This window comes from Leptonychotes weddellii, chromosome 8, assembly GCF_054177405.1.
Source record: "Leptonychotes weddellii isolate Sample4059 chromosome 8, ASM5417740v2, whole genome shotgun sequence".
NCBI classification, from domain to species: domain Eukaryota; kingdom Metazoa; phylum Chordata; class Mammalia; order Carnivora; family Phocidae; genus Leptonychotes; species Leptonychotes weddellii.
Window position 1 is genome coordinate 12,043,176 of NC_138376.1, and position 18,505 is coordinate 12,061,680.

Below are 18,505 nucleotides of genomic sequence, written 5' to 3' on the forward strand. Positions count from 1 at the left end.
AGAGAAAAGGGTGAAGGGAGAGAAAGAAAATCCGTTAAGGATTTGTGGACTGGAGCAGAGATCAGGCTATCCCAGGCTTGCGCCCAGGGCTCCCCTAACTCCTCGTGCAGCCACAGGGCCAATGGGTCAGTGTTCCCGATTGACACCCCGCCTCCTGCCCGCAGCCCCAGTTTTCAGCTGTTGGCACAGATAGGCTGATGCGAAAGGGAAGACTCCAAAGCAAAGATGCCCAGTCAGCACTGTGCCCTCTCCCGCCAAACGCACTTACTCTGCTCTTCAAGTGCACACTAGGGTCTCCTTAGCCCACAGGATTCTCTAGACTGAGGATGCCTGGCCAGATATAAAAACTTCAGCTTTTCTTGCGTGGAATTATTATTGCTGGAGTGCAAGCCCCCGGTGGTCACTGAGGAGGGCTCTGCACACAGGGTACCCCTTCGCTCCCTCTTTCCCAACCCGGCGCTCAAATAAAGATGCAACCAGATCTGCAATCCTCAGAAGCTGTCTTACCTGCCCCCTTGAACCCTGGAGGTGGAGGGTAGAAGAAAAGTATATACAAGTTTGGGAGGAGTTTGGCAATAAAGTTTTCAGAGTTGATGCTTTGAATGTAGACTAGACATATTCACACAGAATTGAGTGACCCTCTTCTACAATCACTAACTTCTAGGATGTGTTTATGTCTACATAAATATCCATTCATTTTAACCTTTAACTTTCTCTTTATTTGGTGACTTCGGGGACAAATAATGGTCTTTGCATTGGACCTGTAGTCTCTATAACCCTGTGCCATTGAGGTGAAGATCAAGGGCGCTTTACATTTCTTTGAATGTTTGCACTGCAACCTTCCCACATTACACAGCACAGAAGGAAGTAGAAAGGTTTCTGGAGTGTGAATCAGAATGGTTTGATGCTCCTACTGAATCTATTGATGGGCTAAACTCTTTGATGTTTGTCTTTCTACAGCCTCAGTCACTTGGTCTTTTTGTAGCCTGATGTTGCCACTCTCTAATAAGAGCTCACCTGGAGTACACAGATAAACGTTGCCTTGATTCCCTCCCTGCTACAAAAAAGATCTCAGTGTCAAGTCATACCCTTCAATCTCAGAGGAAGAAGTGCTGCCCCAGCTCTGCAAGACTTCCCTCTGCACTTCAGCTGTCAGTTCAAACTCTTGCACCCTAGAATCTTCAGGCTCTCCACACGGGTCTTTTTACTTCACACATAGCTAGTAACTCTTCATCTTAGGAAAAATATAGCTGCCCTTGGCCTCACTGCTTTCTCAATCTCTACCAGACTATTTCCTTCCCATTCTGCTAAAGCTTCCCGTGGAACTCTTGCCCCACAGGCTCCATGTCTTCACCCTCAGTCCCCTCTTTCATCCCCACCACTGGTTTCTATCCCCACCACCCAAAGTTATTTTAATGGTCATCATATCCTTTTAACAGTTAAATCCATTTCTTTTTTGTCTGCTCTGAAGTACATAGTAAACTATTCTTGAAATAGTCTCCTCCTTTGGCTTTCTGTACTAGACTTCCTTCCAAATCGTTCAGTTTCTAATTGTTTGCCAATTATCTGCATAGTTAATTTGAAATTGCTTATCCTGGCATGCAGAGCCTTTCACAACCTGACTTTAACATGTTTTTCCAAACGCACCCCCCATTATTTGCTTCCAGTCTGCTCAGATTTGTCCCAGCCTGGCTTACTTCTGCATCTACACTTTTGCTTGTGTCACACACCACAAATTTCTTCCCTATAAACTTTCCATGTCCTCCCTCAGCAATGTCAGATAACTGTCCCACTAGTCTATGGCATGAACCCAGTACATAGTAAATGCTCAATAGATATATTTTAACAGAAGAAGGGAGGAGAAGAGAGGGAGGGGGGAAGGAGAGAAGTGAAAGAAGGAGTTGTTACATAAGTAATGAATAGTAAGGAGTGAACTGGAGACCAAACCTATGTGTGCTTGATTTTAAATCCTGTGTCCTTAGCCGGTATATTAGTTTGCTAAGTATATGTATTTGGTTGACTAGCCACACTTAAAATTCACTTTTCTATGACTTTTGTCTTATGATTATGTCCCATTTATCTCTGTTAAACATTGATTAAAAATGGATGCCTCCTCTCCCAGGAGGTAAAACAGAAGTCTTTGGCTCATCAAATGAACCATGAAGGTTAATGCTTTTACATGGCTAGCCAGGTTGCAAACAAATATTATGATTGTAACATTTAGGTTCAGGCTCTTAAGGAAGTGCAAAAGTAAGGAAATTGAGTCCAACAATTCTGAATACTGTAAAAACTCTACCTCTCTTTGAATTAAGGCAGTACCACTTGATTGTTCAAAATATTCGGGATTCTCCACCCTGTTGTATTTTCATTCTTCAACCATGTCTTAAAAACAAAACCCAGTAGAGTCCTTTGAAGAAACACTTAGCCCTAGCTTTCCCTGTGTTTCTTTGATTTTACATTTAATGGTTCTTGATATAGAGAAGTACATCTTTGGATTTCTAGATCTTCTTCCTTCAGCATTTTAGAAGATTAAGAACTTAACTTTGCCATTACTTTTGGTGTAATTTTCTTTAAAGGCGTCTAAATGTACAATTTCATTATGGACATTTTATTATTGAAACAATTCTAGATAGATACATTTTTGACAAAAATGACAGAAAAATACTACATCTGTCTACATGTTCTTGAATTAATTTATTGTGTTTTTATTTATATTATCTTTCATTTTTTGACTTCCCTAATTTACTGTTTTCTTTGTCTCACTAGTTTTTCCCATTTCCTTTTCACTTTGCCTCCTTTCTCACATCTTACAATTTGTTCACAAAATTGATCCCGTTTCATGTAGCTCCCTCTCATCCTGCATGAAGGACTCACTTCTGTGGTATCCACATTCTGATGTGGATGTATCCACATTCTTTATTCTCTGGGATTCTGTTCATATATGTGATCTCTTATCATAAACCATCTGAGTGACATCAGGCAAGAAGCTCTGGGGTAGAATCTGGGATGCTGGGTGCTGCGCCCAGTACTACCACTACTACTTCACCAAGTAACACTGGGCAAGTCACTCACTCTACCAGGTTGGATCTCTGTCATGTCAGCTATAAAAATGGCAGGGTCAGCTAACATGATCTTAAAGGCCCCGCCCAGCTCTAATACTCTATGATATTTGCAGCTATTTTTCTATCTCTCCTTCCTTTCATGAATATCCATGGCATATTTTGTCTCTTAATCTAAGAAAATATATTGTTCCTTTGATTTGCAACTAACCATATTTAGGAAACCACATGGTATCCATATTTCTCTCAAGTGATTTCATATTATTCAAGTTTTATTTTATACAACTGTGTATCCTTTAGAATCTGTTTTTTTTCCCTCATACTGTTTCCATCATGTGGCAACACCCCTATGATTGTTTGTATGTGTGCATGTGTGGGTGTGGGTGTGTATATAGAAAGAACTGAATTCAACTGTGATCTCAACAACTTTTGAATATACTTTTTAAAAAAGATTTCTTCTTTTTGAGTAGGACTGCTGACTCAGGATGAGGATTTTTTTCTTTTCTAAAGCCAGTCAACATTTTAACACTGAAGACCCATACATGCATGTTATATCCAGACCTAGAGACAGAGAAAGAGAAGCAGCAAAATAGAGTGCTCAAAAAAGTAATATTTTATACTTCTATCACCAGCATGGAAGAAGATGAAGGTGGGAACAGAAGGAAGAAAGAAGAGAGCAATAATCCATCCTAATCAAGAAAACTCTTCAGGTGAGTGAGGCTTTAAAAATATTACTCAAAGTGTGTTTCTAGGACACCCTTACATTGATATCACTTAGAATACTTGTTAAAATATATATTTTCAAGGCCCCCAACCTGGACCTGCTGAATTTTGAGGGGATGAGAACTGGGTACCTAGGTTTTCAAAAGGCTCCTAACTTTGTCCATTCTCACCACCTGTAGTCAACATTATACTGGAAGTCTTGGTCAATGTAGTGATTTAAGTAAAAGAAAAGAAATTAGAAAGATATAATGATTGGAAAACAAGAATAAAATTGTGATTAGTCATATATGTCATGATAGTGTACATATAGAATCTATAAGAATCCAGACTATTAGAAATAATAAGTGAATTTGACAACATCACTGATACAATAGCAGCATAAAACATCAATTTTGTTTCAACATACTGACAAAATTAGAAAATATAATTTTAAAAGAACCATTTACAATAGTATCATAACCATCAAATACTTATGAATAAATCTCACAAAAGATGAGCAGGACCTCTACATGAAAAACTACAAAACATTCCTGAAAGAAATTAAGAAGACCTAAATAAATGAGGAGGGATGACTAAACCATTCTCATGCTCATGGATTAAAAGACACACTATGGAAAGGCATCAGTCTCTTCAAATTGGTTTATAGATTCAATGAAATTCCAGTTAAAATTCAAGCTTTTTTTTTTTTTAATTGACAAGCTGATTCTAAAATTCATATGAAAATGCAAAGGGATAAGACTAACCTTATCATGACAAATAAGAAAATAGCTGGAGGATTTACAGTAGAAGATACCAAGAATTACTATAAAGGTATAGAATTCAAAAACAAAGTAAGATAATTAGACAAATGGAAGAGAACAGAGAATTTAAAAATAGACCCATATATAAACAGTCACCTGATTACGACAAGAGTCCCACTGTAGTACTGTGAGGGAAAGATGGACTTTGCAATAAATGGTGCTTGATCACTTAGATATTCATATGGTGGAAAACAAATCTTGATCCCTATCTCACACCATACACAAATTCAATTCCAAATGGATTATGGACCTAAGTGTGAAAGGTAAACAATAAAGTTTCTAGAAGAAAATTTTTTCATAGAAGTATATTTTATGACCTAAGCAAAGATTTTAAACAGGACATGAAAAGCACTAACAATAAAAGAATAAACAGACATGTTGATGCTACTAACATTAAGAACTTTTGTTCATCACAAGACAAAACTAAAAATGTAACATACCAAAATACGTGGGATGCATCTGAAACAGTGCTGATAGGGGAAATTACAGCACTAAATGTCCTGTGAGAGAAGAGGATATTCTCAAATCGATAATCCTACCTCAAGAACTTAGAAAAAGAAGAGGAAAATAAATCTAAAGTAAGTAGAAGGAAGGAACTAATAAAGATAAGATCAGAAGTCAGTGCAATTAAAAACATGGAAACAATAAAAAAGTAAATGAAACAAAAAGCTCATTCTTCAAAAAAAAATGATAAAATTGGTTAACTTCTAGCAAGCATAACAAAGATAAAAATAGAGAGCATACAAATTACCAATATCAGAAATCAAACAGGGGTAATCACTATAGATCCTCTATCTATTAAAAAGATATTATGAGAATACTACAAACATCTTTATGTTCATATATTTAACAACTTAGTAAAAATAAACTACATGCAGTGTTCTTAAATAAAGAAAAGACAGGGGTGCCTGGCTGGCTCAGTCAGTGGAGCATGCTACTCTTGATCTTGAGATCTCAGGATTATAAGTTCGAACCCCACATTGAGTGTAGAGATTACTTTAAAAATAAATCTTAGGGGTACCTGGGTGGCTCAGTCAGTTAAGCATCTGCCTTTGGCTTGGGTCATGATCCCAGGGTCCTGGGATGGAGCCCCACCCCATTGGGCTCCCTGTTCTGTGCTCCTCCCCCCACTCGTGCTCTCTCTTTCTCTCTCAAATAAATAAATAAATAAATAAAATCCTTAAAAAATAAAGAAAAGACATCATTAGGGGAGTGGAAAGGCAAGCCACAGAGTGGGAGAAGATACTTTCAGATTTGTATATGACAAAGGACTTGTAATCAGAATATATAAAGATCCTCTAAAACAATAATGAAAAGACAGACAACACAACTCAATATTTTTTTAAAAAATGGGCGAAAGACTTGAATAGGCACTTCACACACAAGAAAATCCAAATGTTCAATAAGCATAAGAAAAGATGCTTAGAATCATTACTTAAAGGTAAATTCAAATAAAAACCTCAGTGACATATTATTACACATCTGCCAATCTGGCTAAAACTTTAAAGTCATTCAATGCCAAGTTTTGGTAAGGATGTGGAAGAATTGGAGCTCTTCTGAAAGCTGGTGGTAATGTAAGCTTGTAAAACCACTCTGGAAAGCCGTTTACAAAGAAAGTATACATAAATATAGGTAAATACACAAATACCCTATGACATGGACATGCATGTCCATAGCAGGTGTTTCCATAATGGCCCCAAACTGGAAACAACCCAAATGGCCATCAAAAGCAAAATATACAAAAATGATTGTAATATCTTCATTGCAGTGTTATACTTCATGAAAATGAAAAAGAACAAACTATCACTATAAGCAACAAGATAGATGAATCTCTTAGGCATAATGTTGAACAAAAGAAGCCAGATCTATACATTATATGAATATTTGTATATTCCATTTATGTGAAGTGCAAGAAAAATAAATAAAGCTAATATACAGTGATAGGTGGTTAATTAGAAAGATAATGTCTTAGAGGGGTCACAAAGGAACCTTTCTCTATCTTGACTTGAGTGGTGATTATACGTTTTAGAAAAAGTAATTACTTTTGTAAAAAGTTCATTAAGTTATACATTTTATATTTGTGTATATCACTATATATTATATACCACTAAAAAATAAATTTTAGAAAGCTTTCAGTTCACAGAATTGTGCTTACTTTAATAAAAATTTGCTAGCTGCCATTTAGAAATAAAACATTTATATTATTATATAAACAAATATATCCTGGAGAATATTATGGTATGTGGAGTATTATAGTTATTTGATACCAACTATTATTATCAATTTAAAAATAAATGCACAAGCTCTTTTTTAAGTTAAAAGAATCTTCCAGGTTATTAATATGCACAAATAAATATGATAACCATTGCATTTAAGTACCAAATATTTACAAAACCACACTATTAAGAACAATTTAATTTGATCTGATTAAATAGTTTCCTAATGACTTGGGCCATTTTTGTGATTATCAACATTCCACTGCCCCAAAATTCTGTAGGTTTTTTTTTTTTTCTGTCTCAGCCTTAGTTTTAGGCTATCATCATATCTGTCTTTTATAACCATGATCTTTTAAGTATTCTATTCCCAGCATTCTGTGCTGCATTAAAAACAACAACAAATAACTAGATTGGAAATGCATATAAGGAATAACGAAAGAATGATGAGAGTAGGCTTCTTGTTATGCTAGAAACAAGGCAGCATTCTTCCAAATTAAACAACTTGAAGGGGGTTGCATTGTCCCCCTTGCAGGAGCCAGCTTGAAGGGGGTTGCATTGGCCAAATCTGGAACAATGTGAGAATAAAAAATAATTAAGTCCACTAATGAATGAAAATTATTAATAATGGGTATTCATGAGTCCTAATAATAAATAGATAAGTGGATAAAACTGGTAATAATTGGATAAGTAACTAGATAAGTAAATGCAGGAAAGGGGGGGACTCTTGCTTCCAGTAGAATGCAGAGAGCTGACATATCAGTTCAGAAGGAGTGCAGAAGTTACAAAATCATCATTTTGCAGTCTTTGTAACAAAGATCAAGCAAAAAAAAAAATCAAGATCAAGTAAGGATTCATAATAGATGCTAAGTCTAGGGGGAAATTTTGATGATGATATTTTCATGATCTTAAAGTTTCTTCCCACAGATTTATTAGTTTCAAGGAAGGAAATGGAAAACACCATCACCAAGGAGGGACAAATGGACATGGAGTGCCTCCAGATATGACACCTGATGAACACAACATTACTCTTGGAGTGGTCCAGCCTAGAATGCATAACCTGAGTAGAATGATGAGGAAATATCAGACAACCTCAAAAGTAGGAAGTGTTTATTAAAAAAGGGGAAGGAGCACTGTATTTCTAAAAAAAATGCCAATGTTCTAAAAGACAAATTAAGGCTTTGAAAGTTTCCAGATAAAAGGAGGTAAAAGATATCTGACTCTAGACTGGACTCTGTACTGGAGTCAGATCTTAGACTGAACTGATTCTAGATCCTGTCTTGAAGGGAAAACGTGTTATAAAGGACATTCCAGGATCAGCTGAGAAAATTTAAATTCAAAGAGCAGATTAAAGTATAAGTGTTAAAGAGGCGAAAGACCTGTGCTCTGAAAACTATAAAACACTGCTGAAAAAAACTGAAGATGACACAAAGAAATGGAGAAACATTCGATGCTCATAGATTGGAAGAAAAAATATTGAATTATAATGTCTATATGACCCAAAGCAATCTACACATTCAATGAAATCCCTATCAAAATACCAATAGCATTTTTCACAGAGCCAGAAGAAACAATCCTACAATTTGTATGGAAAAATAAAAGATCCCAAATAGCCAAAGCAGTTCTGAAAAAGAAAAGCAAAGCTGGAGGCAACACAGTTCCAGGCTTCAAGTTATATTACAAAGCTGTAATGATGAAAACAGTATGGTGCTGGCAAAAAACAGACACATAGATCAACAGAACAGAATAGGAAACCCAGAAAAGAGCCCACAACTATATGGTCAACTAATCTTTGAAAGAGCAGGAAAGACTATCCAATGGGAAAGACAGTCTCTTCAACAAATGGTGTTGGGAAAAATGGACAGCATCAAGCAGAAGAATGAACCTGGACCACTTCCTTACACCATACACAAAAATAAATTCAAAATGGATTAAAGACCTAAATGTGAGCCATGAAACCATAAAAATTCTAGAGGAGGACACAGGCAGTAACCTCTTTGACACTGGCGATAGCAACTTCTTTCTTGATATGTCTCCTGAGGCAAGGAAACAAAACAAAAATAAATGATTGGGACTACATCAAAACAAAAAACATCTGCACAGCGAAGGAAACAACAAAACTAAAAGGCAACCTATGGGATGGGAGAAGCTATTTGCAAATGACATATCTGATAAAGGAATGGTATCCAAAAACATATAAAGAACTTACAAAACTCAACACCCAAAAAATGAATAGTCCCATTAAAAAGGGGCAGAAAGACCACAGGATCATGACCTGAGCCGAAGGCAGATGCCTAACGACTGAGCCAAGGAGCCTGCTTCTCCCTCTCCCTCTGCTGCTCCTCCTGCTTGGGTTCTCTCTCTCGCTGTCAAATAAATAAATAAAATCTTTAAAAAATAATAAAATAAAATAAAAAGTCTACTATTAAAAAAGGGGGGGCAGAAGACATGAAGAGATATTTTTCTAAAGAAGGCATACACATGACCAACAGGCACATGAAAAGATGCTCAATATCACTGATCATCAGGGAAATACAAATCAAAACTATGATGAGATATCACCCCACACCTGTCAGAATGGCTAAAACCAACACAAGAAACAACTGGTGTTGGCGAGGATACAAAGAAAGGAGAACACTCTTGCACTGTTGGTGGGAATGCAAACTGGGGCAGCCACTCTGGAGAACAGTATGGAGGTTCCTCAAAAAGTTAAAAATAGAACTACCCTACCATCTAGCAATTGCACTTCTAGGTATTTACCCAAAGAATATAAAAATACAGATTCAAAGGGATACATACACCCTGATGTTTATAGCAGCATTATCTGCAGTAGCCAAATTATGAAAATAGCCCAAGTGTCCATTGACTGATGAATGGATAAAGAAGATGTGTATATTTATACAAGGGAATATTATCCAACCATAAAAAGAATGAAATCTTGCCATTTGCAATGATGTGGATGGAACTAGAGGGTATTATGCTAAGCGAAATAAATTAGTCAGAGAAAGACAAATACCATATGATCTCACTCATACGTGGAATTTAAGAAACAAAAAATGAACAAAGGGGAAAAAAAGAGAGGCAAACCAAGAAACAGATTCCTAACCCTAGAGAACAAATTGACGGTTACCAGAAGGGGGGTGGGTGGGGGAGATGGGTGAAGTAGGTGATGGGGATTGAGTGCACTTTTTGTGATGAGTACTGGTGTTATATAGTGTTCAATCACTATATTGTACACCTGAGACTAATATTACACTGTATGTTAACTAACTAGATTTGGATAAAAACTTTAAAAATATATAAAGTATCAATGTTAAATGTACTGCAGTTGACAGCTGTGCTCTAGTTATGAAAGAGGCTATCCTATTCTTATTCTTAGGAAATACACAGTAAAGTATTAGGGATAAAGGGCCATGATGGCTTAGGAAAAAATATGTATGTACATATATACACACACAAAATCAAACAGACACACAACTTCATGTATATATTCTTTTTCCCTCCCTCTTCTGCCCCCTCCCTCTCTCAGTATAAATATACACTTTTACATTCCTCTTTGGATAGAACAATCGATCAACTGGTTGATAGATAGATAGAGGCAAGAGAGCAAATGATAAGCAAATGGGGTTAAATATTATCAATGGGTGAATCTGAGTAAAGGTAAATAAGTATGCTTTGTACTATTTTGTTTTTGCAACTTTTCTGTAAGTTTTTTCTAATAAAAGTTAGAAGTTACTAGTAAAAACGCGTTTCTTTCTATTTAGGAGGGTTTCCAAGGACTAGAGATGATGTGCCATCCTTGCTTTCAATCTTTCTAAAAAATTATCATTGTCAGTTATTCACATAGGCTCTGGATAAATACAGTATTGATCTTTAAGGGCAACCTGTCCTGCAATTATGCTAAAGGTCTTTGGATTTTTGTTTAAAAATTTAAAAATTAATTGATTGATAGAGGACTCAAGCAGACTAAGAACCTGGGCTGTATAGATGAAGTATATATGTCAGTATTTTGCATATTTAACCTGAGTAAAAACTACAAGAACCTTCTCACCTCACAGTTAAAATGAGTATGATGCCAGGGCACCTGGATGGCTCAATCGGCTAAGCGTCCAACTCTTGATTTTAGCTCAGGTCATGATCTCAGGGTTGTGAGATTAAGCCCCTCTCGGCTCCACGCTGGGCATGGAGCCTACTTAAGATTCTCTCTCTCTCTCCCCCTCTGCCTCTCCCCCTGCCCCCTTCTCCCTCTCCCTCTCTAAAAATAAATAAATAAATAAGTAAATAAATAAAATGAGTATGATGTCACTAACTGCAGTGATGTTATTCAAAATCATTCATGTAGAAAATACAAAATGTAAATGATAAGGATCAGTGTTATTAACTGCAATATCAACCCTAAAACTTTGCATTAGTAACATACATTTTAAATAGGTTTAACAAAAACATCCCCAAAAGACTTTTGGGCTTTTTATTATAACTAAATTTAGTAAGTAACTGCTGAGATATTTGTTCTTTTCTATAAATATGCATACTTTGCTAGAAAACCCAGAATCTGTGGAATTGTTATTGGTACATCTTGGCTCTCTCTGCCTAAACTTACCATTAAATGAGCTATCCACTCCACAAAGTTCTGGTATGAATCCTCTTTTCTTTCTGGCTAATTTTGTGGGGCCCACGAAGGAGAGGGGGTGGCTGCCTTGCTTTTATAATTGCTGCCTAGAATTCCAGCTCCACAGTGTTTACTGGCCCTAATTCAGATCTTTCACACTGCACAGCTTTGGAGGTACACCATTTTCATCTTAGTCTATGTGAATAGAACTATGGAATTTTGAAGTCCATAGCAGTATCCAAAGGTGGTGGCTTCCCAAAGAGATGGTTCCGTGCCTGGCATCCAGGCCAGCCCTGTTTCCAATAATAATAAGGGTCTAACATTGGCTTTGTTCTAACTCTTCTTTTAAAGCTTTAATATCTAGCTTTCCTTGAATTAATACCTGGATAAAGATGGATGCAAGACAACTTAATAGCTACCTTAACATTGACATAGTGGCTTCTTCTCCAGGGGGACTACATTTTGTTTTTTGTAAAATTTACCTAATTTTAAAATCACTTGAGGCTTTGAGATATATTAACAACATCTGCCATGTTTTTTTTACTTCTTTTGAAAATTTTCTGCTCCTGTAAAAATTTGTGTGTGTTGTTATAGCCAGCCTCCAAATGGCCCCCAACGATCCCCAACTCCTGGTATTCATACCCTTGTGTAGTCCCCTCTCATATCAAGGTTGGTCTCTGTGACCACTAGAATATGCTAGAAGTGATGGTGTATCATTTCCAAAGCCAGGTCATAAGATACATGTGACTCTACCTTGCTTTATCTTTGGGTCTCTTGCTTGAAAGAAGCCAGCTGGAATGTCATGGGGGAACCCACGCAAGAAGCCTAGGGAGGGGCACATGTGGCAAGGACTGAGACTCCTGAGAGAGCCACGTTGGAATCCCTAGTCAAGTCTTTGGATGACTGCAGCCTTTTTCTCAGGGGGCAGTTCTTTTGTTTTGTTTTCAATTTTAGGTAGTTAACATACAGAGCAATATTGGTTTCTGGAGTAGAATTCAGTGATTCATCACTTACATACAACACCCAGAGCTCATCATAACAAGTGCCCTCCTTAATCCCCATCCCCCATCTAGTCCATCCCCCACCCATCTCCCTCCAATAACTCAGTTTGTTCTCTATCATTAAGAGTCTCTTATGGTTTGTTTCCCTCTCTCCTTTTCTTCATTTCCCCCTTCCCATGTGTTCCTGTTTTCTTTTTTAAATTCCACATATGAGTGAAATCATATGGTATTTGTCTTTCTCTGACTGACTTATTTCACTTAGCATAATACACTCTAGCTCCATCCATGTCATTGCAAACGGCAGGATTTCATTCTTTTTTGATGGCTGAGTAATATCCCACAGTTGTGTGTGTGTGTGTGTGTGTGTGTGACGTCTTCTTTTTCCATTCATCAGTTGATGGACATTTGGGCTCTCTCTATAGTTTGGCTATTATTGATAATGCTGCTATAAACATTGGGGTGCCTGTATCCCTTTGATTCTGTATTTTTATATCCTTTGGGTAAATACCTAGTAGAGCAATTGCTGGATCATAGGGTAGTTCTATTTTTAACATTTTGAGGAACCTCCATACTGTTCTCCACAGTGGCTGCACTAGTTTGCATTCCCACCAACAATGCAAGAGGTTTCCCCTTTCTCTGCATCCTTGCCAACACCTGTTGTTTCCTGTGTTGTTAATTTTAGCCATTCTAACAGGTGTGAGGTGGTATTTCATAGTAGTTTTGATTTGTATTTCCCTGATGATCAGTGATGTTGAGCATCTTTTCGTGTGTCTGTTAGCCATCTGGATGCCTTTTTTTGAAAAGTGTCTATTCATATCTTCCATCCATTTCTTAACTGGGTTATTTGCTTTTTGGGTGTTGAGTTTGGTAAGTTCTTTGTAGATTTTGGATATTAACCGTTTAGCAGATATGTCATTTGCAAATATCTTCTCCCATTCTGTAGGCTGCCTTTTAGTGTTGTTGGTTGTTTCCTTTGCTGTGCAGAAGTTTTTTATCTTGATGAAGTCCCAATAGTTCATTTTTGCTTTTGTTTCCCTTGCCTGTGGTGACATGTCTAGAAGTTGCTACAGCCGAGGTCAAAGAGGTTTCTGCCTGTGGTCTCCTCTACGATTTTGATGGTTTCCTGTCTCACATTAAGATCTTTCATCTATTTTGAATTTTTTGTGTGTGTATGGTGTAAGAAAGTGGTCCAGTTTCATTCTTCTGCATGTTGCTGTCCAGTTTTCCCAACACCATTTGTTGAAGAGATTGTCTTTTTACCATTGGATATTCTTTCCTGCTTTGTCAAAGATTAGTTGTATAGTTGAGGGTCCATTTCTGGGCTCTCTATTCTGTTCCATTGATCTATGTGTCTGTTTTTGTGCCAGTACCGTACTGTCTTGATGATTACAGCTTTGTAATAGAGCTTGAAATCCAGAATCATGATGCCTCCAGCTTTGTTTTTCTTTTTCAGAATTGCTTTGGCTATTTGGGGTCTTCGTGGTTCTGTACAAATTTTAGGATTGTTTGTTCTGGTTCTGTGAAAAATGCTGGTGGTATTTTGATGGGGATTGCATTAAATGTGTAGATTGCTTTGGGTCATATAGACATTTTAACAATGTTCTTCCAATCAACAAGCATGGAATACTTTTCCATTTCTTTGAGTCCTCTTCAATTTCTTTCATAAGTGTTCTATAATTTCAGAGTGTAGATCTTTTGCTTCTTTAGTTAGATTTATCCCTCGGTATCTTGGTTTTGGTGCAGTTGCAAATGGGATCGATTCCTTGATTTCTTTTTCTGCTACTTTGCTATTGGTGTATAGAAATGCAACAGATTTCTGCACATTGATTTTATATCCTGAGACTTTGCTGAATTTATGTCTGAGTTCTAGCAATTTTTTGGTTGAGTCTTTCGGGTTTTCTACATAGAGCATCATGTCATCTGTCAAAGTGTAAGTTTGACTTCTTCCTTGCCAATTTGGATGCCTTCTATTTCTTTTTGTTTGATTGTTGAGGCTAAGATTTCCAGTACTATGTTAAATAGTAATGGTGAGAATGGACATCCTTGTTTTGTTCCTGACTATAGGGGAAAGGCTCTCAGTTTCCCCATTGAGGGTGATATTAGCTGTGGTCTTTTGTATATGGCTTTTATGATGTTGTGGTATGTTCCATCTTTCCCTACTTTATTGAGGGTTTTTATCAGTTATGCATAATGTATTTTGTCAAATTTTTTCTTCATTTTTCGCAGGATCATACAGATTTTTTTGTCTTTTATTTTTTTATTTTTATCTATTGTTTTTATTAACATATAATGTATTATTTGTTTCAGGGGTACAGATCTGCGATCCATCAGTCTTACCCAATTCACAGCACTCACCATAGTACTTACCCTCCCCAATGTCCATCACCCAGCCACCCCATCCCTCCCACCCCCCTCCACTCCAGCAACCCTCAGTTTGTTTCCCGAGATTAAGAGTCTCTTATGGTTTGTCTGCCTCTCTGGTTTCATCTTGTTTCATTTTTCCCTCCCTTCCCCTATGATCCTCTGTCTTGTTTCTCAAATTCCTCACATCAGTGAGATCATATGATACTTGTCTTTCTCTGATTGACTTATTTTGTTTAGCATAAGACCCTATTGTTCCATCCACATCACTGCAAATGGTAAGATTTCATTTTTTGATGGCTGCATAATATTCCATTGTATAATATATACCACAGCTTCTTTATCGATTCATCTGTCAATGGACATCTGGGCTCTTTCCATAGTTTGGCTCTTGTGGACATTGCTGCTATAAGCATTGGGGTGCACATGCCCCTTCAGATCACTACATTTGTATCTTTGGGGTAAATACCCAGTAGTGCAATTGCTGGGTTATAGGGTAGCTCGGTTTTTACCTTTTTGAGGAACCTCCATACTATATTCCAGAGTGGCTATACCAGCTTGCATTCCTCCCAATAGTGTAGGAGGGTTCCCCTTTCTCTGCATCCTGGCCAACATCTGTCATTTCCTGACTTGTTAATTTTAGCCATTCTGACTGATATAAGGTGGTATCTCATTGAGGTTTTGGTTTGTATTTCCCTGATGCCAAGTGATGTTGAGCACTTTTTCATGTGTCTGTTGGCCATTTGGATGTCTTCTTTGCAGAAATGTCTGTTCATGTCTTCTGCCCATTTCTTGATTGGATTATTTGTTCTTTGGGTGTTGAGTTTGGTAAGTTCTTTATAGATTTTGGATACTAGCCCTTTATCTGATAAGGATCATACAGTTCTTATCCTTTCTTTCTTTTTTTTTTTTAATATGGTGTATCACGTTGATTGATTTGCAAATATTAAACCACCCCTGCAGCCCAGGAATAAAACCCACTGATCATGGTGAATAATTCTTTTAAGGTACTGTTGAGTTCACTTTGCTAGTATTTTGTTGAGACTTTTTGCATCCACATTCATTGGGATATTGGCCTGTAATTCTCCTTTTTAGTGGGGTTTTGTCTAGTTTTGGAGTCAAGGTAATGCTGACTTTGTAGGTTTGGAAGTTTTCCTTCCATTTCTATTTTTTGAAACAGTTTGAGAAGAATAAGTATTAACTCTTTTAAATGTTATGATAGAACTCCTTTGGGAAGCCATCCAGCCCAGGACTTTTGTTTGTTGGGAGATTTTTGATAATTGATTCAATAACTTTGCTGGTTATGGGTCTGCTCAAATTTCCTATTTCTTCCTGTTTCAGTTTTGGTAGTTTGTAAGTTTCTAAGAATTTGTCCATTTCTTCCAGGTTGCCCAGTTTGTTGGCATATAATTTTTAATTTTCTTATAATAGTCCGTATTTCTGTGGTGCTGTGATCTCTCCTCTATCATTTGTGATTTTATCTCTTTGGGTCCTTTCTCTTTTCTTTTTGATAAGTCCAGGTAGGGGTTTATCAATTTTATTAATTCTTTTGAAGAACCAGCTCTTAGTTTCATTAATCTGTTCCACTGTTTTTGTTGTTGTTGTTGTTTGTTTGTTTCTATATCATTTCTTTCTGCTCTAATCTTTATTATTTCCTGTCTTATGCTGGCTTTAGGCTTTATTTGCTCCCTTTCTAACTCGTTTAGGTGTAAGGTTACATTGTGTATTTGAGACTTTTCTTCCTTCTTGAGGTAGGCCTGTACTGAAATATAGTTCCCTCTTAGGACTGCTTTTGCTGCATCCCAAGTGTTTTGGGCTGTTGTGCTTTCATTTTCATTTGCTTCCATGTATTTTTAAATTCTTCTTTAATTTCCGGTTTGATCCATTCATTCTTTAGTAGGATGTTCTTTAACCTCCATGTATTTGAGGTCTTTCCAAATTTTTTCTTATGGCTGACTTCAAGTTTCATAGCAATGTGGTCTGAAAATATGCATGGTATGATCTTGATCTTTTTTGTACTTGTTGAGACCTGATCTGTGACCCAGTATGTGATCTAATCTGGAGAATGTTCCATGTGCACTCGAGAAGAACATGTATTCTGCTGCTTTAGGATGAAATGTTCTGAATCTGTCTGTGAAGTCCATTTGGCCCAGTGTGTCTTTCAAAGCCATTGCTTCCTTGTTGGTTTTCTGCTTAGCTGATCTGTCCATTGCTGTAAGTGGGGTGTTAAAATCCCCTACTAGTATTGTATTATCATCAATGAGTTTCTTTATATTTGTTATTAATTGATTTATATATTTGGGTGCTCCCAAGTTGGGGGCATAAATATTTGCAATTGTTAGATCTTCTGATGGATAGACACCTTAATTATGATATAATGCCCTTCATTTCTTGTTACAGTCTTGTTTTAAAATCTAGTTTTTCTGATATAAGTATGGCTACTCCAGTTTTCTTTTGATGTCCATTGGCATGAGAGATGATTCTCCATCCCCTCACTTTCAATCTGCAAATGTCTTTAGGTCTCAAATCAGTCTCTTGTAGGCAGCATATAGATGGGTCTTGTTTTTTAATCCATTCTGATACCCTATGTCTTTGATTGGCACATTTAGTCCATTTACATTCAGAGTGATTATTGAGAGGTATGAATTTAGTGCCATTATGTTATTGGTAGCATTGGTGTTTCTGGTGATGTTATTTGGTCCTTTCTAGTCTTTGTTGTTTTCGGTCTTTTTTCCTCCACTCTAAGAGTCCCCCTTAAAATTTCTTGCAGGGCTGATTTAGTAGTCATGAACTCCTTTAGTTTTTGTTTGTCTGGAAAACTCTTTAGCCCTCCTTCTATTCTGAATGATAGCCTCAGTGGATAAAGAATTCTTGGCTGCATATTTTTCCCATTCAGCATGCTGAATATTTCCTTCCACTCCTTTCTGGCCTGCCAAGTCTCTGTGGACAGATTCCCTGTGAGCCTGATCTGTCTTCCCTTGTAAGTTAAGGACCTTTTTTCCCTTGCTGCTTTCAGGATTCTTTCCTTGTCTGTGTCTTTATGAATTTGACTATGATATGCCTTGATAATGGCTGGCTTTTGCTGAATATAATGGGAGTTCTCTGTGCTTCTTGGATTTTGATGTCTATGTGCTACCCCAGATTAGGGAAGTTTTCAGCTATAATTTGTTCGAGTAAACCTTCTGCCCCTTTATCTCTCTCTTCACCTTCTGGGACTCCTATGATACAAATGTTATTACGTGTTACTAAGTTACTGAATTCTTTAAGTCTACCTTTGTGGTCCATTACCTTTCTTTCCCTCATCTTTTCAGCTTCATTATTTTCCATAATTTTATCTTCTATATCACTGATTTGTTCTTCTGCTTGGTCCATCCTGTTTCTATGGCCTCTATTTGTGTTTGCATCTCAGTTACAGCATTTTTAATTTCATCCTGACTAGATTTTTGTTCTTTTATCTCTGTAGTAAGGGATTCTCTAGTGTCTTCTATGCTTTTTTCAAGCCCAGCTAGTATCCTTATAATTGTTTTAAATTCTAGTTCAGACATCTTACTTAAGTCTGTACTGATTAAATCCCTGGCTATGAGTTCTACCTCGTGTTCTTTCTTTTGGGGTAAATTCCTCCATCTCATCATTTTGTCCAGAAAAGAAAAGAAGAGAAAAAAGAACAACAAAAACAACAACCCCCCCAAGCCCCCAAAAAACAAACAAAAACAAAGCAAAAAACAGGAAAAAAAAAAAC

General features: G+C 36.9%; 1 protein-coding gene across 6 annotated transcripts in view; it reads right to left on the reverse strand.

Moving 5' to 3' along the window:
- The window catches only part of PHACTR1 (phosphatase and actin regulator 1), a 458,880-nt gene that overhangs the window by 415,484 nt on the left and 24,891 nt on the right, over positions 1–18,505 (reverse strand). The gene's annotated exons all lie outside the window — the stretch shown is intronic.